Genomic DNA, 27,507 nt, shown 5'->3' on the forward strand with positions numbered 1-27,507 from the left:
AGGGAAACGTTATGACTGGGCTATGAACATAATGTTATCTAACATCTACAAGGTAGTTTAAAAAAAAAAAGGGTTAGCACAGTCCGCCAGGTCTTTATATTCCCCTCTTAAATGTTGGAAAAACGTTGTCCTAGAAAAGGGGCATTTAAGTTGCATTTGATCTCATCCCACGTAGGAAGTTGGGGATGGTCCTTTAGATAACGGGAGTCTCAGACAACATCCTCTCCATTCAAGCAAGATTGCATGAAAAAACCTTTGCATAAGTGAGATGTGGCTCCTTGGGTAACTTAACAGAACCCTTCCTTATAAAGAAAGGAGTGTGCCGTGTGTGTGTTCTTACACCAAATTTATTTACACTCTGCTTAATTAATCTTATAGGTTTTCCTGCCTAAACTTTGTAAGACACTCGATCCGGACCGCTCGTTTGCAGATGATACACTACTTATCTCCAACCCACCTATGGGCCTAGGAGCTGTGCTGGTTCTATTTGGCATCTTCTGCAGTCAACTGAGGCTTAAAGTAAATTCCTCTCATGGCCATAAACCTGCATAAGAGATACTGTGGTGAAATAAAATCAGAAGGAACAAAGCCTTTGAGTACTTGGATGTAAAGCTGACTGAAAATATGACATGGGGAATACAGCTAGAAAAATGGGCATTAAAACTCCAGCAATAAAGCTGTTGTATACTGAAAGCAAAAAACATTGACTTTGACCCAATCAGTCTTTCCAGCATCAGAAAGTTACAATAAGCAAGCTCTGGGGTCAGCACTCTATGTGTTGAACTGTGGGTGAATCAAAATATCTCTAAATAGGTGATATTGAAGACAAACATTTATGATATCGTTGGTACAGTTGCCACAGAATACCCCAGTTTTGACTCTTTACCTCGACATTGGAATTAAACATATGGAACAGAGGGTCAATCTTAGACGGCTGTTGTACTGGTGACAAATACAGTATACAGGGGAGTTGTCAGTATATAGTATGGCATTAGAAGAGGTAGTGAGGCTTGATGCCCACTGCAAAATACCTTGGTTAGATTATAACTGTTCGCAGGTGCATATTCTTGACGTGGAAGAGATATGGAATAACTGGAGCAGGGTGATTGATACCTCTGAAGATTACATAAAAATAGAATAACTGGTCGCTTGTCATGGGAAAAGATCCTGCTAATACCAGACATGGAACATTAACTAACACCTTTTTAGACTTAAATGCTCATATAGATTTACGCCATATCTAGATAATCTAACACCATAACTAGACAACTGTTATATCGTACCTTTATATTTCTTAACAGCACTCTTAATTTGAAGTGTCAAAGCTCAATGCGTGCTGTAGAATGTTGCTTAATGCGTGCTGCCGAATGCTACTCTCAATAGGTTCCATGAGGGTTGTATTGATTTGAAGTGAGTGTGCGACAGTTGGTGTTGTGTGGGAAAGCCTAAAGTACATGCGTGTACTCCTGTTGCGGCTCTTTATCTTGTAGAGAATACATTTGTCTCATCTCTACTTTCCCCCTATTTGTAGTTTATCACTACAGACTTTCTGGCGATGACTAAGAGCTGCTGAACCTGCTTGATACTTTGTTTGGTTATTGAACTGCTTCTTCAAGAGAACTTCGTCATACAAAGTTAAGTGGGCTGTTTCGTTAACCCCTTCGCTGCGGCGCGAATTCCGCCGCAGCGCTGGGTGGGTTTGGGGGGTTTGCGGCGCCGCTATGCTCATGACGGAACCACGCCGTCATGAGTCACGGGCGAGCTGTGCTCATGACGGAGTGGTTCCGTCATGACTCCACCCACTTGCGCTAATCGCCCGCACAGGCGGGGAATTAGCGCCGCGTGGGCGGAGCGGCTGCCAACGGCCGCAGCATGACGGAACCACTCCGTCATGAGCACACGGCGCCCGTGGCCCATGACGGAGTGGTTCCGTCAAGGGCATGGTTAAAGAAGTATTTTTCGCCACTTTTGACTTGTTAAGGAGCAAGAAGGAGCACGTTTTGCTTACACACACTTTTTCAAATGAGAGGATGAGGCCGTTTTCAACATACAGTAGGGCATCCTGGCATTACCAGCATTTCTGTGAGTACCAAGACTTTATTTTGTCACAATCAGGCTGGGAATCCCTCCCCCTCCACCTCCCCCGGTGAAAGGTTTTGGTAACAAAGAATAGATAATCAAACTGATGACATATGCCTCGCTTGCAAATGTGAAACTGAGGCTGTTCCACACCTGCTATGCTTTGCTGTGCTTACATCCACTCTCACAGGAGATGGATTGTTCTGATCTGTCATCAGCTTGGTGTGAAGCAATATAAAGTTGCCTTGAGAATTCTAATTTCAGACACTAGAAGGCCAATCACCTTTCATGTGGACCGATATTGTAATAAAGCGATGGAGTCAGCTGAATTAAATAAAATGAAGGTTTATTTAAGTGCCATGAAAGGACCCACTGGTGCAAGAGCAAAGACGTCCAGCCAAGGCAAACTCCAACCGCTTAAGCTGGAATTAAACCTAAGCCCCTGCATAGGTGAATTCCAACGTACATCATACAGTTCCAAATGACATACACAATGTGCCTATAACACGGATGACTCTAAACTCTAATGTGAACATAAAAGAAGGATAATATTACCACATGTATCCTTTAACAAAACAAAAAAACAACAACAAATAATTATTCCAGAATATATTCATCAAACTTCTTTGGTATCCTGGTGCTTCTTTTTTGCAACACAAGATTATTCTCAACAGAGGAGCTAACACTTCCTTCCACAGTAGATTCATTTTGGTGTGCATAAGGAATGGTAATAGATCCATCCCCAGTTGAACCTTGAGCACAAATGCATCCAGCAGAATTCTCATCAAAACACACATAAGCATCTTCAATCTTTCCAAAAAAGGTTTCCTGCCCTGGTTTAGGAACTACAATAGAACTTTTGTTCCACCAACCCTTGTTCTTTAGCAAAACAGCAGAATCAGTCACCCTTTCCACTTTGAAAGGAATAGTGAACTTTGATGAACCCTTACGGGTTAAAGAAGGATTGATGATACGCACCCAATTACCAATTTCCACATTTTTACTTCTAGCCTTGTGACATGTGTCGTGATAAGACTTCCCAGAAATGCGAGAATCTGTTATAATACTCCTAGCTTTGGCAATACAAAACTCCAAGGTGTCACCCTCAAGAATGTTCCTGAAAAGAAGTAAATAAAGACCTGACCTGTCTTACGCTCATCAAAATAAATGGTGACACACCTGTGCAAGCATTAAGGTTAATGTGATAACTCCAAACCTTTTCTTTTAGAAATTCCAAAACATCAAGGTTGCTCTCCAACGCAGTTTGAATACCTTCTTTTAAGAACCTATTGGCCTTTTCCACTTGACCATTGGCCCTGGGACAATATAACGGTGCTCTCTCAGAACGCACACCAAAACTACTTAAGAAATGTAACATCTTGGTAGACACAAATTGCACTCCGTTGTCTGACATAAGAATAACAGGAGCACCCTCAATCCTGAATACATGTTCTAAAAACAAAATAACTTCATCAGTAACAGGATGTTCCACGAAGGTGTAATACATCCATTTTGAAAAATTGTCAATGAAAACAATCAATTTTTTTTTTAAACAAACTTTATTAAATTTTTTCATTAGTAGGAGCAATGAATTACATGTTGTCTTGATCACATTAAGTACATACATGGCAGTGGAGACCTCTCAAGCATCTTGCGCCAACCTGTAAGCGGAGTAGCACAGTTGTCCGTACATTCTTAATATGCATCAGGTCGGCCTGAAAGTCCACCAATCACGCACATTTCTATGCACTAAGTAACTATCCTTCAAGACACTTTGCCCACGGGAAGCGATGCCCCTCTGATGTCCCCCCAACTCCCCATCCCACCAGGAACCCACCCACCATAACCAACCCATGCCACAAAAATTTGGTCTGAGGGCCGCAGGCCATTACCCGGGGGGGGGGAAGAAAGGGAGGGAAAGAAGACCACATCTAAGGCGTGCGGCAGGGGAAGGGAGGAGGCAGGACAGTGCAGCAAGAGGGGAGGACTAGATGAAGGAGAATAAGTGGAAAAAGGAGGGGAGGAGTAGACCACCACTCACCGGGAAGTGGCCTCCCTCCTTTGGGATACGTCATCTCTCATTGGCATTACTTTCTTCAGATGTAATAACCTTAGCAGACTGAATGGATCTTTAAATCCCTTTAGCTAAATCCAAGACTTCAGCCAAGGTGGGGTTATGACAAGCAAGAAGTCTTTCTTGTACTTTTGTTGACTCACAAAAACAAACTGATCTCTAATACAGAAATCAACATTTGATCCAAACTCACAATTCACAGCCAATACTCTAAGTGCTGCAACATATTCTTCAATAGTCTCATCCACTTTCTATTAATACATTTGGTTGATCCTCAAATTGTTTCTCTAACCTCGCAACTGCTTCCTTGAAGACATTCCAACCGTCTCCTTCAGTGCTAGGCAGTGCTATAGGTACAAGATTCTGAAATATTTCTATAGCTGCAGTGCCAAGGAAACTAAATAAAATGGCCTTCTTCCTGTCAGGTTAAAATTTAGTGCCATCAATAGCCACAATGTAATTCTCGAAGTTTTCAAACCATTTTTTTCACAGTAATTTTGGTTTACCTGAAATTTGCAAAAAGATAGCAGGTTGGTTGCAAATTTGAGAGGCTGCTATATTAGAATGAATTGACAGCTAGTGAAAAACAAAAGTGTAATAACAAGCAATGCGCAACACAGCAGGTAAGAATATGATAAAACAAAAACAACAAAATTGTATCAGTTACAAGTGTGCATATCACTGCTGAATAAAATATACTGCTTAAAATATGCACAATGAAATTGTGTATCTCAAGAGTGTGCATATCACTGATGTCAAACTTCAAAGTAAAAGCAAGGTAAGTGTGTGCATCACTGTGATACAAAATCTGAAACGGAAAGAAAATGAAGTACCCAGTAAAATACAATTGTGAAGAAAAGTGTGCGAATCACTGAATCCGCATGAATCCTCCTGAAGACTGAATAAACGCACATGTAACCATAACAGGACTCGCTATCCGCAGTCCGCGTGTGAAATAAGCACACTTGAAAGCTGACGCAATATGGCAGCCACCTAACATCAAAACGTGCAGAAAACGTACACCAAAGATGGCCGCCAATGACGTAGGTAACGTGAAGAGTACGTGCTAGTCTTAGCACAGTGTATCCAAGCAACGGTCGACGTAAGGCAAGAAGACACGTCACAAAAGGGCACCAGGAGAATGACGAGAAGACAGGAATGCTCGCGTGAAGGATCCTCAGCGCATGCCAATTCCTCAGCGCGTGCTGGCTCACGAGCAACAACGGCTCCAGTCAAACGGTAATTTCGTAAATTGTACAAGTACCTTGTATTATTTGACACGAAACCAAAGATAAGCACTTCCGATGAAATCCTCAGGTATAACCGAGGGATTAAATTTTCTTCGCGTTGGTGGAATTAAAGCAGTCTTCACGAAGCAGGTCTCCCAAAAGAAAAAAGAAAAATCCCAAAAAAATCAAAGCACAGTGGGTCGGCACTAGCAACTCGTCGCCATTGTAATAAAGCGATGGAGTCAGCTGAATTAAATAAAATGAAGGTTTATTTAAGTGCCATGAAAGGACCCACTGGTGCAAGAGCAAAGACGTCCAGCCAAGGCAAACTCCAACCGCTTAAGCTGGAATTAAACCTAAGCCCCTCCATCAGTGAATTCCAACTTACATCATACAGTTCCAAATGGCATACACAATGTGCCTATAACACGGATGACTCTAAACTCTAATGTGAACATAAAAGAAGGATAATATTACCCCAGATACCTACCACCTGGCCTTTTGTGTGGACCGACACCTATCACCTGTCTGGTTTAAGAGGAGAACATTTTGTATTAGTGATAGTGCTTAGATTTATTGTGGCATTTTGTCCAACTATGACTGCATATATTTTATGTTGTACAAAGTTGTTTGAATATTCTATTATGCTTATGAATGTTGCTATTTTTAGAATGATTACCTTTTTTATGAAATGCTTGAAAGAGTTTTGATCATGTTTTTATTTATGGGCACTGCTGCTGTAAGAATGATTATATGAACTGTTTAATATGGTTAATCCGTAAATAAACATTTAGCCTGACTGACAAAATGCTGTTATTGGTACCGCAGAATAAATGGGAGCAGTGTGGTGGCAAATCTTTATTTAGAACCCATAAACTTTCACTGCATATTTCTGTGACTGAGTCCCACCTGTCTTTCAGAAAGAGTCTGAATACCAATTTGCTTACTTAATTTCTGTTCTGAGGGTATTCTTGGATGTCATGATTGCTCTTATAAGCAGGCTGGGTCTCACTGACAAGAAGCCATTTATGGGATAGGCTTCAGGTTATAGAAATGAATCATCTTCTTGTGCAGCAGCAATGGTGCCCTTTGCAGCCACTTAGGCCCTTTCCTAAGCTCGGTCAAAGTAAAAAGGCAAGGAGCAGAGCTGCTGACTATGCAGTACTCTTCTTCCCATCAACAATTGGTTAAGCGTAGGAGCCTAGCTCAACTGCAGGGATGGAAGAGAAATCTTGAGATTGGCCTCTTTTAGGTTGTGACTGGGACAGAAACAGCCCACAGGAGGAGCTGGACAAGACTCCCAGGTTCAAGTGTCTGGTTTACTGGAATTATAAGAGACTTCTGTTCTGGGCCCACACCCTGAAATGGGGGGGTGGGGGGGATGGACGTGATCTCTTAGTTCAATGAGCCTACAGCACTGTGTCCGGAAAGAAAAACTCTCTTCCCCCGTCAGTGGAAGGGGTTGTTAGGGGGGGATGGACGTGATGTCTTAGTTCAATGGGTCTACAGCCCTGTACCCAGAAGACGAAACTGGGCACCCCTTCAGTGGAACAGAAGCTTTGGGCCACAGAATCCAGATGTGGAGGTAGGCTCAAAGGGATGTACAACAGAAGAGGAGGACAGGGATCTGCTTCTTGAACGTTTTAGACAGTTCCCCTGGACTGTGTCAATGGGGTCTAGTTGTAAGAAGTCAGGTATCAGAGGTAGATGGTCTTTCAACCACTTACCTGCACCTACTGCAGTGTTACCTGCACCGCTTTCATCGGGCAAGTGAGGTGGGAGAGGCTCACTCAATAGGGAACCGCACTATCTCAGTGAACCTGTGTCCGTGGCCCTGTATAGAATTAGGGACTCTTTCTGGCAATTAAATCTAATGTTTCTTTTGGAACATATCTTTGCTCTGCATGTAAGCCTGGTGGTTCTCGGGGGCAGTCAATCCGATGGTAGCACATAGAACGCAGATAGCTCTGGGTGGGTATTTCATAAACAGTACAAGACACTGAGATTATCCTGGTGAGCTGCCACAAATGGAAGATAGCAAAATGCACCTAGCATTAAGCCAGAGTACAGCGCCAGAAATGACACAATCTGAAGGAAGAAAGAGGAAGGAATAAAAAAACACAGCAAAGAATATGCACAAAAAATAACTAATCATAGGACCGGTGACCCACTAAAAAGTCTGCGAGCATGAGTGGCGCTTCTTCCAATATGTACAGATGGGAGGGAACAAAATAAACTCGTGAGGGCTTGCTTATGTGCAACAACGGGGCTGTCAGCGTAGGACATATGCATGCATACACCGTTTGCATTTAAATAAATACAGAATAAGAGTCTGGTCTCAGTGACAGGTGGCAGGGGAATCCACAATTAGAATAGGAAAGAGTCAGAAAATTGGAGGAACAAGAGTGAGAGAAATGAAGAGTGTGGGGAAATTGGAGGAGGAGTTAGTAGATAAAGAAAGGAAAGGAGAAAAATTGGGAGGGGAATAGGAGGAAGTAATAGGGGAACAATGAGCCTAGCTAAATCATATTTACAAAATGTGAATTGCTGCTTCTTTAATGCTAGGGTTCCCGCCAATGTAACTCACTGCACAAATGTTGCAATATACTGGTAATCTAAATCTACCCAAATGATTTATGACAGTAACAATACCTTGTGAATAAACTGCAAAATTATAATCCGTGAAACAGTTGGCACACTGAAGCAGTTGCATACTCGTATAGCATTGCAGTCCATTTGAGTGTCTTATATAAAAAATATTTTGCTCCACTATGGACAGGGCATATTCTATCTCTATTTTGTACATCTCACTGCATTGTTCATACAAGTATACATGTCTATGAAAGTCTGCCAAGTTAAACTCTCTCCAATTTTTTTCAGTCAATTACCTTTTCACATGTAGCAAGTACTGTTGCTATTCAGTCCCTCTAAGAGGACAATCCCATCTCTGCGTATTGCTGCAAAATCCCCCAAACCATACCTCATGTCTTCCTATTCTTCCTTTGTGTTAGCCTTACACTTTCTCCATCTCTTGTGGTCATGCTCTATCATTACTTTCTGCTGAGGCCAGTCAAACAATTGTCCTATAATCTGTAGTAAATATTAGACACTCAATTTACAGACGTTTTCTTGTTTCCTCTCTTGTAGCGAGTTTCCCCTTTTGCCACTCTTGATGTCAATGCTCCTTATGCTTGGTTTTTCCAAGTACCAGCCTCTAATAGTAATAAAACCAACCCGTTTTCAACTTACCAGAGAGACGCAGAACTAGTCCTTCTCTCACTAACCCTCTTCTGGAAATGCATTTCTTCTCTGGTTTTTGTGGTTGGTTTCCATATTAATTTTCTATGTTTCACATGTACATCCAGTGTTCCATGACTGACCAAATTCATTTGAATCCTTATATGTCTATCCAAGGTCTATCAAATAATGACCTTACACCATTTTCTGTTTGGTGTATGGGATAGTCCCACGGCTCTTTAATTAGAGTTCATTCAAGCGTACAGTTTCATTAATCAAAAACACATTCTCCACTTCCTTGACAGTCTTCTGATTATCTTCATTTCATATCCAATAGTCCACTAACATTCAAAAAGCTTCCTGCCATGCATATCTTCGGGAATCGTCGGGATTGTATATGAACCTCGAAAGTCCACTCTGTGGGTCCTGGGGGATGCAGCAGGCCCAGGTGGCCACCGGGGGTGTGAAGTATTTGGGGGTGTTCTTGTCAGATTCGCCTAGCGCGTCTTGGGATAGAAATCTGGCGCCGGTATGGGCACGTGTACAGGAGGATCTTAAGACCTGGTCACATATGCCCTTAATCATCTATGGTAGATCGGCAATTTTTAAGATGGTCTCACTCCCCCGTTTACTGTATCACTTGCAGAACCACCCATATCCGATTCCTCCTCAATGGTTCCGACAGGTTAATGCGGCCTTGGGGCAGTTTTTGTGGGCAGGTGGTGTAGCTAGAGTTGCGTTGCGGACGGGTTTCCAGTCCATGTACTGCGGGGCGGCTGGTGACCTCCGACATTTAATCATACTACATGGCCTTTCACCTGCTTGTATTGAACGAGTGGTAGTAAGGAGCTAGGGCAGACCATGCCTATGCGGTTGAACGGCGATGTATGGGGGATCATACCTTGCATACTATATTGTACTCGGCACTGCTACGCAACTCCTTGGCTTCAGTTACGAGGGTCATATTTCAGGTTTGGAAGCAGGCTCTTCGGAAGATGGGGTGGTGGGATAGGTTGACGAGGGAGACCCCCCTTTGGAACAATGGGCGATTGCCACAGTTGGCTACTCTAACTGGGTTTCGTGACTGGGACAGTATTGGCATCTCTACCCTGGGGGATGTCATGAGGGGACCGGTTCTGTAGACCTTTCAGGATCTCCAGCGGGACTTCCAGATGCCAAAGACCCCATTTTATAGATATCTTCAGTTCCGGCATGCCATCTCCCCTAGCTTGGAGGGCTTAGAGTCAATTGCTGCATTTAGTCCTATCGAGGCGAAGGTATTTATGGAAGATCTCCAGGACCATACGATATCTAAAATCCATCAATCTCTAGTTATGCATAGCTCCTCTACACTGCAGAAGCTCAGGGAGGCCTGGGAGAGCGATATAGGCCCACTGGAGGGGGAGGACTGGATGGAGGCACTAGCCTCTCCGCGGGGAGCTGTAATAGCGGTGCACCTGCACCTTATTCAGTTCAAGTATCTTCATTGGGTATATTTTACTAGAGTTAGATTGTGTAGGGCGGGATTGGTGGCCTCCCCAGTGTGCCTCAGGTGCAACCGGGAAGAGGGAACTCTGCTGCATACGGTCTGGCACGATTTTTGGAGGGGTGTCATGGCCTGCCTCTCAGAGGTATTGGGTTTGTTACCTTCCCCGCTCGTTGAAGCTGGTCCTTTTACACATCATGGAAGGGGTGGGGGGTAACATCTACAAACGTCACCTTATGCTACTGGGGTTTACTCTGGCCAAAAGAGATATCGCAAGGTCGTGGAGGGTACCGGCAGCGCCCTCCCTGACTGCGTGGAAGAATGGCCTGGACTATTGCATGGGTTTGGAGATCCCAATTTTCACAGCAATGGGGTGCCCGCGAAAACATTTAAAAATTTGGAAGCGATGGGCGGACTATCGAGGCCTACAGTTAGAGCCAGTCTCTACAGCGGGGGTACCTGACTCAGTTTGAGTTCCTTTTCCGGTGTGCTGTACAGTTCTTGGTGTAATAATGTACTGCATATATTGGTATAAGTTCTTTTCCTTACGGTGTGTTGCTTTAAGGAAGACCCTAGTGCGAAAGGAGGGGGCTGTTATGATATATTTCTTTCCTTTTCGTTTCCTTTGATTTGTATTGCTTTCCACTTCTCCATGATTATCCTTCTTTAAAAGTCAAAATCATGATGATGTAAATTTATTATGCAGAAGTTTCTGGAGTACAGAGCTCTGCCTCATATGTGTTATTTGACAAATAAAATCTGTTTAAAAAAAAAAAAAAAAGCTTCCTGCCAACAAGTGTTTTGTTCCAGATGAATCCTTACACAGAACTTCATCAGGACCTTTTCACTTTAGTTACATGAACGTGAAATAACACAGCAGTCATTACACAAAACCCAAGTCACGTATAGAAGGTTTTGCCTGGGGATAGATTAGTCTCCTGGGGAGCAACCATAACCATGAAGATGGAATGGTACCCCAGTTAGGAATGTATGGTTTCAGCGGGCTTGTAACTCTTTCTGCGATTTATTTTCTCCTCGAACGATCAAGTAACCACACATCTTCCCTTATGAAGGGAGTCTCTCTTACTCTTCCCCCTGATAGTCTAGGCATGATCCCCTTGCTTGTGCGTTAGTTCTTCCTTCTCGCTCCATGTGCATTTATTTTGCCAGTGCTTACTCTTCTCCTGCTGGACCTAAAGGGGAGGATGGGGGGGGGGAGAGAGAAGAGGTTTCCCACTCCTAATTTCGTATGCCTATTTCTACTTTTGGCCTCTTCTCCAGTCCTTCTTTACTTTTGGTCAATCACCATTCCTCTCATGTGATAACCTGCATCATCACTTGCCCCTAGCGACCCCACTCCACTACAGAAGGAAGCACATGACATCTTAGCCAGAGAGTCCTTGACTCTGGGGCACCGCTTATCTAATGTTGTGAAAAGCAGAATAAATACAGCTGCATGCACCGCCTCAAACAACATCTGTACACTGCCCGAACACAATGGCAGGTCTCTGACCGTGCACGCGGGCACCAAGTGTTGGTGTGAAAGACGAGTCAGCAAGTGGAAACCTCCAGGCCCAGAGGGCTTGCATAACAACAGCAGCACTGCTTGAACACTTGATCTTAATAACCATGAGCGCACATTCTTGCAGAAAAACAGCTATCCCCAGGCTCTTGGTTTAACTCCCTTCATTAATTTGTTTTCTTCTTCAACGCACTAAAATTTGTCTCCTGTATTTTACTTATTAGTTCTTTGCCACAGGAAGAAGCTAGATTGGCAGCGATGCCAACATTACTGTTCTAAGGTGTCCAGACACTGTCCCTGTCCCTTTAAGATGGAGGCATTGAATGGTGGTTCCCAACACATCTGTAGGGTACCCCAAACATTCGCGGCTGGGTCAATATTATGGTAACATCGCATTGCAATTGAAGAAAAAATATTATGGTCAACTTCGATCTTCGGAAAAATCACATCTTTTGCGTATGGGTGAAATGTAACATTTTTCATTAAATATTGTATTTATGCTATGTATATCCTATCCAGTGGCTTCTTCCTGTAATAAACTTTTTGCAAAGTCCGCAAAATATGCAAAACTTGAAAAGTGCACTAAGCCTCAAAAATTAATTGTGGGATTTTTTTTTTCAGAGAATGTGTTTTGGCTTGAGAATTCTCTCGTTAAGTTCGTGCTAACCGTAGTGTTTCAGACGCTTTTTAAACCTTTTAAGTCTTTGCAAAAGTTGAAGCTTTGAAAAAAAAAAACTTCATGAAGTGTGCAGATCATTCGAACCTGCACACCTAATCAGAATTAGTCTAAAGGTCAGAATAATTAAATTTCTTTGGCTCAGAAATGAACTTAATTGGTGGGCGTGGCTTGGCGCCCGACTCGAATGGCGGCGTTCCTGTTATGCTCCGCGAGGGGGACCGTGACAACCACATTCTGCGGTGTCCTTTGCGAAAACGGTGAGGGGTTTCGGACGTCAGAAGATGTGCTGACATGCACAGTCGATTTCCCGAGACCTTTTGAGACCTTTGGCACGAAGAATTCATTATTCCGTTCCCGGCGCTTCACTGCCGTGGTACATGGCGGCCATCTTGTTTTTTGCAGCGCTCTACCTGAGGAAAAATCCTGGTGAGGAAATGTCGTGCGCACAGGCATACAAAGATTTTTTTCTTCTTCTGAATGTTTACATACTTTGAATTCAGCGGTCTCATTATCTATGGAGCCTCCCGCTGGACTTTCATCTCCATGTTCCACGTACTCTGTTCAATATTCTTTTTTGTCTGCTTTGTACATGATTTGTTTTGGAAGCTCGTCTGTTGTGGAGCCCTGACAACCTCACAGATTCTACAATTTTTTTTAAACTGGAGATGGGGTCTCTTGTTGTGCATGTTTGTTAAGCATTGCTCTTGACATCCCAATATTGTCACTGAGTATGACGGAGCCCTAGTCTTGGCGACTGATTTAATGAAGTGCATTTTGTTTGCTCTGTCTTCGGATCCCGTGTAAGCTTTCTGTTTTTGGGAAAAGACAAAGTCATAATTAACAAAGCTTCCACTGTACAATTCAAGCTGTCTTCCACCAGCAGGAAGACAGATGTAATTGAGAAATATCCTTTAATGCTGGTAACTATCTGAGGAACTGCACGTGCTTCAATTTCTTGTATATGAGAGCTGACGTGATAACCTGTGTACATGACTTTCCTCATCACCTAGCCATTCTCTGGTGACTACGTCGCTCAAATTGTACTCTCTTTGCAGCTCATTCAGCTATACCTTTTCACAAGAGGTAGTCTTGACCCCATTAGATCACAGTACTACTAAGCTTTATTGCACCATCTCTCTATCTCTCATATGGGAAGTTGGGCTCCTCTACGCTACGCATTACACATACGTTTATCAATAATTCTAGAATCTTCGCTGAATTTTCTAAGATGGAGGAGTCATTGGCACCTGTCTCCAAGACAGTATCTCCTTTGAACGCAGGCACTTCTGTGGCTGGCAAATCTACTACCAAAAGACTGAAAAAAGACCCGCCTTCTCCACCGAAAGCCTCTTCTCCTGTATCTTTGAATATATTATTGGAAGAGATACGGGCGCTTCGCCCCTTTATGGAAGATGGTTCTACTAAACTGCAATTCCTGACGGAAAACTAGTTTCAGATGAATGAGCGTCTCACTACGGTGGAACAAAATATCTCTTTCTTTAACCACACTCATGAGAAGGTTACTATGCTTCAGTCTCAGTTTTCATCGTTGCAACAGGTCGAGGATTTGGAAAACTGAAATAGAAGAAACAATCTTCACATTTATGGACTGCCGGAAGGCTCAGAGGGGTCAGATCCCCTATCATTTTTCAAATCCTTTCTCCCTTAAAATATTGCACCTATCTGAAGGAACTTCGCTCAACATTCATCGAGCTCATAGACTTGGTCACCAACGCGCAGATACCTCCTCTTCACGGAGATCAAGAGGTGTCATCATATATTTTCTAGAATACACAGATCTCCTAAAGGTGCTTTCAGCTGCCAGGTCTATTCAACGTATTTCATGGTCTGGTTCTATATTATTTTTTGCATAAGATTATGCTAAGTTCACAGCAAATAGACGCAAAGAATTTTTGAACTTGAGACTTGCCTTACGCGATATGGGTGCTATATATGACCTTTTTCACCCCTGCCTCTTTAAGTTTACATATAACAACAAAATGACGACCTATGATGATCCCGTCAAATTGAAAGGTTTCATCGATTTCTCCAAAACTGATTCTATGGACTTTTCCAGCGCTTCATCTTCTCTACCTGTTTGAAGGGTTTTTGATGTGCACATTTATCATATACCCTCACCTTCTTGAATTGCATTGAATTGCTGTGGTTTGTTCTTGAGACCGGCTCTACAGGCTAAGGGTGTTAGATTTGGTCTCTTCCACCCCTGCCTTTTCAAGGTTACTTACAATAACATGATGACGACTTATGAAGTTCTAGTCAATTTGCAAAGTTTCATCAATCTTAATAGAACTGACTCTATGGATTCTTCTGGAGTTTCTCTTTCCCAGGCTGTTTAATTGGTCCTCTTGTTTATTATAATGAAATCTCCTCTAGGTTTAGTGTTTTTAGACTTTAGCGTCTAATATTTCCATTTACAATATTTGTTGGTTTTTTGGACCATTCATTTCGTTAGCTCTTGTTATGGTATTGTGTCTGTATTAGGTTTGTATTATGTCGTTGTAATGATGAATATTGTTGTCTTTTTTTTATTCTTTTTCCCTCTTCTCTACAGGTCCTTTGATGTACGCCCTCATTTTATACCCTCACCTTATTTGAGCTGCTGTGGTTTGTTCTCGTCCTTGTTTCATTGAGTGTGGACGCGCCATTCATTCCTCGTGGCTTCACCTCCCCCCACTCCTTTGTGATGTCTCTTGTATTAGGTATGTTACATCTTTTTCATTGTCAGTCTTTATTTCCCCTCCCTTTTATATCTTCTCGTTTTCTATCCTTGTATTATTTCTTCTTCTTTTTCCACTTCTTTTTTCTTTCTTTTCCTCCATCCCCGAGTTTATCAATATGTTCTTACATGTATATCTACTTTCCTTACTTCTCCTTTTATATTGTTTTTCCTACTCTCTTGACTTTCCTCCTTTTCTTCTCGTGCTTCTTTCTCCCTTTTTCTTCTTGTTGTTTTTCACTTTTCTATCTAAGTCTATCACTACCTACTCTTCTTGGTCTCTTATCTCAAGCTCACTTTTATATCTATTGTTCTCAATTTTTCTTTATCGCCATATTTTATGCTTCTACAGTTGGAATGCTATAGATCTTACCTTTTATGATTCGAAGGTCATTGTGGGCCCTCTTTTTCTGGTTAATTTGTTGTTGTTTTTATGTCTTTGAAAATCATATTATGAATGTCAGAGGTCTGAATTCTCCCATCAAAAGACAATGTGTTTTAACGCATTTATCCAAATTGGGAGCGGATATTGTATGTTTGCAGGAATCACATTTGAATGCTATAGAATCTTTGAAGTTGAAGAAAGGATGGGTTGGGAGTGTCTTTTTCTCTCCAGGTGAAGGTAAACGTAATGGAGTTATTACTCTTAAATCATTAAATAATAATTTGCTTTCTCAACAGTCTGATGAAGATGGCAGATGGTTATATACTAAATTACAAGTTGGAGGTGTTCAGTTATCTTGGTTCAATGTTTATGCTCCCACTAACAGAGATCCTTTGTTTTGGTCTTCTTTGTCTCAGCAAATTTCCTCATGTATTGATGATAATTTTATCCTCGCTGGTGACTGCAACCAAGTCATGCATCCTTTCATAGATCGAAGCTCACTAGTATCTTTTAAACCTCATAAAGCTTATAAACTATTTATTCAGACAATTCAACAATATAAACTCATAGATGCATGGAGAATATGTAATCCCACTACTAGAGCATTCACGTTTTTTCCACTCAGCCCACCAAACTCAATCCAGATTGGATTTGTTTTTATATCTTACAACTTATCCCAAACCCTAAAAAGTGCTGAAATTGGCTCTGTTCTGATCTCAGATCATGCTCCCATTTCCATTCAAATGGACATAGTTTCAAAATCTAATTTACCAAGAAGATGGGGATTTAATAATTCACTTCTTTTCGATCCAAATTTTCACTCCTCTTTTGTTTCCTTTTGTAATAAATATTGTTCTATAAACCAAACCGATAGTCTTCATTTTTCCATAATTTGGGACGCATTCAAAGCAGCTGTCAGAGACTTCATCATTGGTTTTGTCTCCAGAAAACGTAAAAATGCCCGTAAGGTTACCAGTGATCTTTTGGCTGAGATAAAGAAACTGGAACATTCCTATTTCTCCTCCAAATCTAAAAATTGTCTCTCAAAACGTATTGAGGCAAAATTTCAATTTAACAAGGAATCTACAGACAATGCCTCATTATATCTATTGAAATCAAGCGCAAAGTTCTATGGTGGTCAAAAAAAGGCTGGCAAACTTTTGGCAAATTACTTAAAAACTACACATAATAAGTTTAATATCGATGCTATTTACAATGAACATAACACATTGCGCACTAAAGATCCAGAGATACTCTATGAATTCCTTCCTTTTTACAAATCACTATACTCTCCTGAGACCACGCCCTTAGATCCTGATATTACACAATTTCTCTCAGGTGTCCATAAATTTTCTAATTCTCAAATTGACTTTATCCCCTCAGAAGCTGATCTATCACGACAAGAGCTTCTTGATGCTTTACAATCACTTAAGAAGGACAAAGCTGAATTTTTTAACCACTTTGCTCCTATTCTTCTTCCTAAACTACTTAATCTCCTTCATCTTTTCACACAGTCAGGAGAATCTTCAGGGTCAGGGTCTATGTTTAATACCTAAAGAGGGGAGGGATTTGAAATATTGTAAGAACTACAGACCAATCTCTCTTGTAAATAATGATTATAAATTCTTTTCTAAAGCCCTAGCTATTCGTCTTGAATCTTTCCTCCCCCAATTGCTGGGAGTAGAACAATCTGGTTTTGTTAAGGGCCGTCACCTTTCTGACAATACCCAATTGTTCTTTAATATTTTATCAAAAGCCTCACCATTACCTCACTCATTAGCTGCAATAGCATTGGATGCCGAGAAAGTGTTCGATCAAATAAATTGGTCGTACCTCTTTCACGCATTGAAATGGTTCGGTTTTGGCTCCAAAATTATTTCTCTGATTTCTATCTTATATTCCAATCCACGAGCAGCAGTTTTTGTGAATGGTACTTCATCTCCTTATTTTGAACTGAAAAGGGGGGTGCGTCAAGGTTGTCCATTATCCCCGTTCCTCTTTAATCTAGCCCTGGAACCCTTTTTGTCCAGGATTCGTCAAAATGCTGATATAAAAGGATTTAAAACCAAAGACAACCAATTTAAATTAGCAGCTTATGCTGAGGACATCTTATTATTTCTTTCCAAACCTCAACCTTCTCTTCCCGCCTTCTTACAGGAAGTGGAACTATTTGCCTCTGTCTCTGGTTATAAGCTCAATCGGGATAAGTGTAAAATCTTACCTCTAACCAAATATACATTCAGGGATGATTTTAGGTCCTCCAACTTTGCTTGGAACCCACATCATATTAAATATTTGAGCCTTTACTTTACCCCCTTGATTTCGACAATATCTCTTTGCATGGAGAAATGTTTAGATAAAATTACTTCTCTGACCACAAAATGGCACCCTTTATATCATTCATGGTGGGGTCGTACAGATACTATTAAAATGATGCTAGCTCAATTAGTCACCATTTCAAGTATCCCTGTCCCCATCCCTTTAAAATTCTTTACAAAGATTAACTCTGTTTTATCATCCTTTCTTTGGCACAGAAAATCACCTTGTATGTCCTTGCTGCGATTAATAAAACCTAAAGTAGAAGGTGGCGTTAATTATCCTGATTTCCCCGCTTATCATAGATCTTTCCTACTTCGCCAAGCTTCCAGATGGCTCTGACTCTTTACTGGAATGTCCTTTGTGGGTAATACTCGAACGTTCCTTTCTTTCCCCCTTCTCTTTTAAAGATTTTCTCTTATTTACCAGTAGACCACCATCTTTTTCCACTCCTATTCTCAAGTACACTTGTAAACTTCTGGGTTTTTCTCCATCCCCATCTCCCAACGATCTGGACTCCTACTTTAACTCTTCTTTATGGAACAACACATCCATTTTAATTGGTGGAAAACCTTTTTATTGGAAATCTTGGAGAAACAAAGGCTTAATTTGGACACTCCAACTATTATCTCAAAGCAAGATCTTGTCTTTTTCTGATGCCAGTCAACTTTTTCACTTGCCTCCTTCCTTCCAATCCAAATATATTTTACTTTCACAAGCTTTTTCGAATGCATATACTCAAATCCTAATTCATCCGAAAACTCCCCCGGTCAATATTTTGTATGCCTTTCTACTAACCTGTCCTAAAGCTTCTAATATTTATATTCACATACGATCCTCGCAGCTCATTAGAGCAAAGACCAAAGTTGAACTTTCTTGGGATGAGGATCTTGAGGTTGATTGGCCATCTTCTCTGTAGAATAAAATATGGTCCAAAATTATGAAAACTGCCCGTGCGGCAAATGTCACTCAAACGCTATTCTTTAGCTACAACAGACTTTTGTTACACCTAGTTGTTCTACATAAGCGATACGTCACAATACCAGACACCTGTTGGTCCTGCTCCTCTCCACTAGCTGACTTAAAACACTTGCTTTTCACTTGTCCATACATACATAACTTCTGGACATCTGTTTGGACTCAGTCAGTCATTGCAAAAATGACCATAAAAGCACATATAAACTATATAACATAACGTCACCATATAGAATAATTACAGGGTACAATAATACAACTAAGCCATCCGGATAACTAAAACATCATACTTTTCCTTACTTGGATACATTTAAGAAGGTAGGTAGCAGTAAAAAAACAAATATCTACTTCATACATATTAAAAAGCAGTTTCATTGAATCGTGCACGGTACGTACACCATATTTTACAAAAATTGGTTTTAAAAAATGTGTTCGTAAATGATGGTACAGTTTACATATCAAAAGTAGATGTAAAGTGCTTTGTGCTGAGGTGCCATCGCAGGGGCAGGGACCAACAGGATGTGATTTAGAGGAGGGGAATGCTACCAGATTATGTACAATACCCAACCTTAATCTGGTCAATACAAACCGGTGAGATGCTCTAGTTACATTACTGAGATAGATTTGATAGCCATCTCCATCCACAAATATGTTATAAAATATACGAGTAACTAGTTGTCCAGAGCTTTCGTTCCGTTTCTCCCCCCAGTAGGTCATAAAGATATTCTTCATCTCAGGTTTTGACAAAACTGAAGCAGCATAGCAATCCACAGTAATATCTATACCATAGATATCTCGGAAACTGGAGATAACATATTTTAGCCACGGGATATTGAGATAGTTATCAAGGGAGAGACAATCAGTTACAACTGCTCTGTTTAAAGAGGTCTCTTCCTTCAACCATACAGATCGCCACAGCATGAGTGGCCTTCAGAAGATCAAATCAGACAAATGATGGATCCCTAGCTCTCTACGGATTAATTCATTAGGGGCTGATTTAGGCAAGCACAGGAGCCTTTTGAGGAAAAGATTTTCCTCCACTTGCAAAGTACTGTTCGGTATATATCCCCAAACCCCTGCTCCATAAAGGGCAGTGGACAGGCTACGTGCTTGATAAATTTGTAGCATGTCCCATATATGTCTTTCCCCTAATTTAGCGGCAAATTTAAAAACTCCATGGGCACTTTTTGCCATTTTTGTCCGCACATTGGTGGTTTCATGGGACCATCTACTGTCCTTTGCAAATATGATTCCCAAATAACAGAATGTAACTACTTGTTGGACCTTGTGCCCGTCTAAAAAATAGGATTGAGGTCTCCTAGACCCTGCCCCACAAGTCATGATAAATGTTTTAGTTTTGTTGATGAGTAGTTTCCTATTCTCAATGAAAATAGAGAAACTATCCATCAAACGTTAAAGCCCTAATGGGTTCCTTGCCAGTAACACGGCATCATCTGCATATAACAGTACCGGTACGTCAAGGCCATTAATCTTAGGAACATCAGCGCTCACCCCCTTTAAAACAACATCTACCTCATTAATTAAAAGTGTAAAAAGAAGTGGGGCAAGAACACATCCTTGTCTAATCCCACGGCGAAGCCTGAACTTCGTCGTACCCTCCCCATTAGTACCATATCGTATACTAGTTCGGAGATTGGTATATAATTGGGCAAGAAAAAAGACAATTCCTTCTGACGCGCCCATTTCTAATAATTTGGCACAAAGAATCGAATGATCAACCATATCGAAGGCACTACTTAAGTCTGCAAAGCAGAGATAAAGGGAACCCGTTTTAGCCTGCGTGTACTTTCCTATAAGGAGATTTAAATTTAAACACTGGTCCACGGTTCCACGCCCCTTCCTAAAACCATATTGGGTACTAGCCAAAATCCCATTATCTTCTGCCCATTGTTCCAGCCTTACCAATAAACCCTACTCATAATTTTGACCGAGGAATCTAGTAGGGAGATAGGGCGGTAGTTCTTAACATCCCCTCTGTCACCTTTTTTGTAAATTGGAATTATAATAGATTCCTCCCAGGTTGGTGGCACCCCATCGCTTACAGCAGCATTAAATACATTTGCTAGCAGAGGTCCCCACATCTGAGGCACAGCTTTATAAACATCAATAGGGACCCCATCCGGTCCCTGTGCCTTGCCCCCTTTGCTGGCATTAATACTCAATATAACCTCTGCGGTGGTAACATCCAACGGGATAGAGGACCAAGGTCCACTACTATCATCTGGCGGTATATTAGTGTTAAAAATGGTGGAAAAATGAGTTACCCATGTAGGCTTGTTGACATTAGAGGAAAGTTCTGGGACCATATCATCTTTAAGAAAAGGGCAGTTAACTGTTGCCCAAAATAGAGCACAGTTAGATGTCTCAGCTGCCTGTGTCAATTTGTAACTCCTTCTTGCGCCGTTTAACCTCTATCTTGTAATTCTGCCTGAGTTGGTTAACAACGTTCATATCTCTTGGCCTGACGGCCAAGCCCTGCTTAAGCTCTGATACCTTTGCGGTACAGGCATGATCGAACCAACCGTTTCTGGGAGCTAATTTCCCGGGGACAGTTTCAGTAAATTTATTTTCGGTGACTTTATTAATAGATATAAAATCCTTCACGATGTCATCAGCCTTACGATCGCTCTCAAGGATAGCAAGAATTTCTTCTCGACAGTCCTTAACTATGGACTTAATAACTCCTTCAGCTTTTTCTCCTTTCCATCTAATTCTTGCACCATTGGGTCTGTGGGCTTCGATATTCATCACAGAACGATCAGAAGGGAGAACTCTATCCTTTCACAAAGTGATAACAGTGATGATACAATTATGGTCACTTAACATATAATCTCTGACCTTAGGTGGCTTGCACAGTGAGGTAATATTAGATGACACGCAAATGTGATCAATCACTGTGTTTGCATTCCTTCCCGTGAATGTGGGGATTGTATCACCCTGTTCACTCTTAGCGTTTTCTAAAATTTCCATATCAAGGGATGCCAATAGTTTATTCAGGGAATCCCCGTACAGATTATGCGGGAAGTGCAAATCATCTTCCTCAAAATGGTTCTTAACCCCACAAACCCCGAAGGTCGAAAAAATACAAGTGGGTATATTAAAATCCCCTACCCAAATAAAATTAAAATTAATATTGTCCCCTGTGATTAAATCGACTAGGGCAACCCCTAATTCATTCACGGCTTTATGCCTCGTGCTATCGAAGACGTTATTAATAACATTTATTAAAATAGTATTAGAGCCCTGATTGTCCGATAACCACAAGATCTGGGAATGGACACCAACGATCAGGTATCTTTTAACTTCAATTGGGATGTTAACAGAATCCAAAACCAGGAGCCCTCCCTTCGGTCTACCGGATAACGATGCCAGGGCTGGTAGATTAAATGAGACATGGCCGGAATAGCTGACACTTTCCTTGCACCAGGTTTCTTGGAAGCATATAATGTCATGAGAGCTAATAAACTCAGCCCAACCCGGATTATCGCCTTTAGCAGCTAAACCAGCGATGTTCCAACTGACAATGGAACATGGCAAGTACTCCTGACCTTTATTAGACCTTAGATTCTTGGAACCCAACTCTGCCCTCCCCGGTTCCTCCCCTGTTATATTGATAGTGCCCCCGGCCCTCTCGGTAGTTACCACAACGGGACCCCGTCCTTTCTCTATATTACCCCCCAGAATCGCTGAGACTACAGTTGGCGATTCAGGACATACACACTGAACTACTCCACAAGGGCTGATACTACTGCTGCATGAGGGGGAAAAAGTACCCAAATGTACTCCCCCATACGCCTGTGGTCAATCAACAGCCTCCAGTCCGCTAAACCTATTTTGAATAGGAATTTGACTCAAAACAGGAGGGTGCACTTGCCAACCTCTATTGGTCATTCCCTTCCTTCTTCGCTGTACTTCGGTCCACTCATCTGAAAAAGTTGAAAAATGATTGGGGGGATAAAAATAGGACAATGGGAGAGATTGTATGGTAGCTCCTGGACTATGATGTTTCCAATTACAAATATACTCCACAGTCCTAGAGTCCCTAAAATTAACAAGGACACAATCACCCCTAATATCCTTAGCCAAATGTCCCACCTAGGACACCCTACGTACCATAAGTATTTTACTAGAAATGTGCAGGGGTAGTAGTCTGAATTTATTTAGCCAGTCAGCAACTTTATTCTTTAAGGCCATAAATGATTCTTGACCTGGCTTACTCAATTCAGGGACCCCTGTTAAAACAACCAAATATGGGCTCGTTTCCGGGGGCAGGTCGATGATAGTTTTACCCATAGGGGCCTGAACTATTAAAGCCCCGGCTCCCTCTTTGGGCTGAACCGGTTTGCACTCCCTTGGGTTCTTAGTTGCTGCTACCACTGGAATCTTAGGTGAAGGAGCAACTAGGGCCGGTAAAACTATGGTAGGAACTGAAGAGGGTATAGGTTCTATGACAACTTTCCCCCCCCGAATGCCATTTGATGGTACAATATCCCTAGGCATAGTTTCCTTTTTTAGGGAACAAACAAATTCCAGTGATACAAGCTCAATCTTATTAGGCTGCTGTTCAATCTTTGTTAATCTATCTTCAACTGGGCGAAGGAGGAGTCTAAATAAGTCACCCATTTGAACCAAAATGGGGTCCTCCATCATCGCCCTTACCCCCACACTATTGCCCTCACACTGGGACACCGCTCCCGTACATGTTAAATGTTCTACCGGTGCTGCTAAGGTATCCGGGGGGTTAGTAACAGCCTGCTCCCTAACATTGGCTGCAGCTTCAGTATTATACAATTTTTTGGACGACTTCCCTTTCTTACCACCATTGGCATAAACCTGCCCTTGTTTACGCTTTGGAATCGCCCCTTGGCGTCTCTCCCGTAATTGCCTGGTATTAAAAGTCTTAGCAGGACTAACCACTGTAGGTAGCATGTGGGATGATGACACTAATAAATCCGAAACCATGGCCTGCTCCCCCGGGGTAGTACAATCCAGATCTCGGGCAGTCGATGAAATACACATGGTTTCAGAGATCACAGGGGCACCATTACCGCTAGTTTGTCCATGGGGTTCAGGTGTCCGTGCATTAGCAATATACCCCATGGATGACCTTCTAGCGATGGCTAAATCTTGTGAGACCCGCCGCTCCATCAGCGTGATCCCCTGATCTATTACAGAGTTAGCTCTAATGATAAAGTTGTCCAAGGTCCCAGTTAGGTTTCCATTAACCGCTCTGCTTCTGCTCTCCCTCCGGGCCATGATAATGTAGGTAAATAGTCCTCGTAGAGAAAGTACTTACAGATTAGGTCCCGGGGAAGCAGATGAAAGAGGGTTGGCCCGATCTAGCCCGGTCTGGTCTCCTCTGGGCTTAAACGGGCCCGCCCTTGGTCCGTGTACGTTCAGCGAAGCGGAAAGCGCGCAGAATGAAATAGACGTAAATGGGCGGGCGGGAAGAGGCACAGCTGAGAGTGAGAATGATCGCGGGCTGCTGGTCCTCGCAGTCCCGCCGACGCCAACACCCCAAAGAAACACCAAGTCCAGCCAACAGAACAACTCGATCCATTGGGGCAGTGAGACTCCAATGCAGACCCAAAACAGTTCAAGATCCAAAATGCAACAACAAAGAGCTCCCAGAACAGGGCTGCCAACCAGTCAAGAGAATGAGGCAACTGAGGGAGGAGTGAGGAGCATGGTGAGCGGCCTCCCCCCCAGGAGAAGCAATCCGCACCAGCCGCAGGGAGACAGCCGCGACCCCAGGGCTTCGCCTACGCCCGCACCTCCAAGCGCCCAAAGCAAGCTCCACTCGGCTCCCTCCCCGCCCCCGAGGCCAGTTCGTCGATGTCGCGCCCGGCTGGGATTCGGACCAGGGACCCGCGGCCGGGAGCCGCAAGAAGCCGAGAAACACCGGAGAGACGAGGCTTGCATGGAGTCTCGCCGGCGTTTCGACTCAAGTTAACTCTATCTTCAATTCTATCTTTCTTTTTTCTATCACGCACATATTTTTGGGTAGTCTATCTTCTATCTGGGAGGATCATACTTCTAATACAAAGATTGTCGACTTACTGTTTGCGATTGCCTTTCATCAGATCACTAAAAATTGGAAGGATTTTACGAATCCGTCCTTCCAAGCTTGGTCGTACGCAGTGTGTTATCATCACCAATTAGATACAGCATGTATTCGTCCCATTCATCTAGCCATGAAACGCCCCAATATTTGGTCACCTGTTACCTCATTCATTGATTCCAGTGCTAAACGCTCTTTTTCTTTATCTCCTGCTCAACAAGAAGTTACTCGACCTCCATGACATTCCATATTTTGGATATTAATATTATATAATACATTAGTATATTTCGCCTAATACTAAGTTGCTATATAGTTGTTAAATGAAATGCATTGTTTTATAGTTATAATGATATTTTTCTGCTTTGTCATTCCATCCTAGATATGCTTATCTGATACTTTAGTTTTTATGTTCACCTTTTTCTTTTTCTCTCTTTTTGTTTCCTTGCTCCCCTCATATTATATTGTACTGCATCACTTGTTTATTTCAATAAACTTACTTTTTGAAACTAAAAGAAATGAACTGAATCATTTCCTGGATGTTGGGTTCTATTTATGAGTCACTGAAGAGGACAGACTATGAAAACAACCCTGGCTTTGTGCGTACAGTAATGATGTTGGTGCAACTATATACAAACATCTTTTTTTTAAAACTTTTTTTCTGACCTACAATCTACCCTTGTGCATATACTATAGGGATTACATTTATTTTGAAGACGCAACGGAATAAACTGTAGGGAATAAAAGAAAAATAAATCTTCCATGTTCATATTGTTTCTATTGTGTAACTTCACCCTCCAGGGTTAAAGTTACAGAGATTTAGGACCAAGCATAAAAGCCTCCAATTTCTTGCATTTAGAATTACACTGGAAGTAGTTGGACTCCGAAATGTTATCTTAAAGAAAGCAAAACTTTGCCAAGGTTTTATGGACGACAATGTAATGAGCTCCTTCTACTTCAGGGGTCATCAATTAGTCAATGACATAGGAATTCAAGTCCTTTGTGTGGCAGTTTTTTTACACAGATAACATGGCATGAGGCGTATTTGTAAAGCACACGTTCACTCTTTGGAGCATCGCTCGCCCAATAACAGATGGTATCCTTTCCCAACTCAATGCTTCTCATTTTAGTGACCTCAAAAACATGGAAGGCCGAGTGCACCTGCTGAGATTTAAACCTCGAGGTCAAAACTAGAATGCTCCAGTGGATGTAATAAACCACTGAGCCACCAGACTCCACTATAGACATAGCTCCCCTTTATCGCCACACACTACTTTTCCCCCGGGCATTTCATTCAGCCATGATTGACATACATAAGGTAACCATGTGATCATCTGTGTATAGGTCCATATTTGTATCGGATATTCAGCACAGTCAGTCACCAGTATGCCTTGAGTCTGACCCAACTCTCCTGAGAATACGGGGCATAAACCTACAAAAAATGACACTTTTGGGTATTCATGCAGCAAAGGACAGGTATTTGGTAAGGTGTGTTATGTAGTACCACAAAGTAGATGCCCCACGTGTAACTCACCTCACAGACGCATCAGTCTGCAGATAGCAAATCATAGTGGTGAGATGGTTTTGCCTGTAGGTCTCAGTCTCATCCCATTATGTGCTACGGTGATCCGTTCCTCCACTGCTTGCAAAATTATAGCGGTCTCTGGAAATCGAGGAAGTCGCTTTGTACAATCTCACCTTTTGTGGTCACTAGTTTATCTTACAGTGTTACTTTTGGTGGGTGTTACTGTCATATAGGTAACAAACCTCCCCTTATACATGTCCTCCTTACCTGAGCTGGTTTATCATTTTAAGGTCTGGCTTGAGAGCACAGAGCTATTGTTACCAACTCCTTAACATATAAGTAGAGCGGGCTTTGGCTCCGCCCACAGGAGTATATCTCTCTCAACTCATAGTATTGGGTGTTTGGTGTATCATTCCACCTCATATGGAGTGCCTGCAATGTAATGCATCAGGGACTATTTTACATCTTGAAAGTACACTGAATCATCACACATTAAATCCTTTGTTGTACTGACAGAAAAAGAAGCCCATTTTTGTTTTCTTTATTTTTTTTGTTTTTAGAATGTTTTTTGTTTTATTGTAGCAGTTTTTTCTGTAATATTTTAGTTAGAACTCAAACTGCCAGCCAGACCTTCTGGCTTTGCCAGTGCTTGTTCTTTCTGTTACAGTGTGAGATAGTGGCCTGCTGAGAACAGCTGCCACGCATAGCTCTAGCCATTTTTCCAGAAGTACTGCAAACTCATTCTTGTCCGGTCTAGGAATACCGGTTTCCTCTTTAATTGGGGCATAGTTCATGCTCAGGAAACCAGATCTAGCCTACCAGATTTGCTTAGGAATACCTACATATTCAGAAATTGTCAATTTAGCATTTATGAACAAGTTCCCAGGAAGTCGGTGGTTTTGAGACAACTATCTAGAGGTGCAAGAATTCCATGTGGCTTTAAAACGACGGAGGACACTAATCATGTGTTGCATGTCTTTCCAAACTTCACACCAAGTATTTCTGAGATACATTTGAGCCTGGCACTTTCAACTGGTCATACTTGAGGCTCATGCTGGGAACATTCTAGAATAAAGGAAAGGAACTGTTAGGGCAAAGTGACTGGGTAGAGGAATAGAGATTCCCAAAAATGGCGAGTAATGCCTACAGCTTGCTCTTACCTTTCATGCAAACTTGCAACACCG

At 42.0% G+C, this 27,507-nt stretch overlaps 1 protein-coding gene across 8 annotated transcripts in view; it reads right to left on the reverse strand.

Annotated features, from left to right (window-relative positions):
- The window catches only part of ARL15 (ARF like GTPase 15), a 1,560,154-nt gene that overhangs the window by 1,353,716 nt on the left and 178,931 nt on the right, over positions 1-27,507 (reverse strand). The gene's annotated exons all lie outside the window — the stretch shown is intronic.

This window comes from Triturus cristatus, chromosome 2_1 (assembly GCF_964204655.1).
Source record: "Triturus cristatus chromosome 2_1, aTriCri1.1, whole genome shotgun sequence".
NCBI classification, from domain to species: domain Eukaryota; kingdom Metazoa; phylum Chordata; class Amphibia; order Caudata; family Salamandridae; genus Triturus; species Triturus cristatus.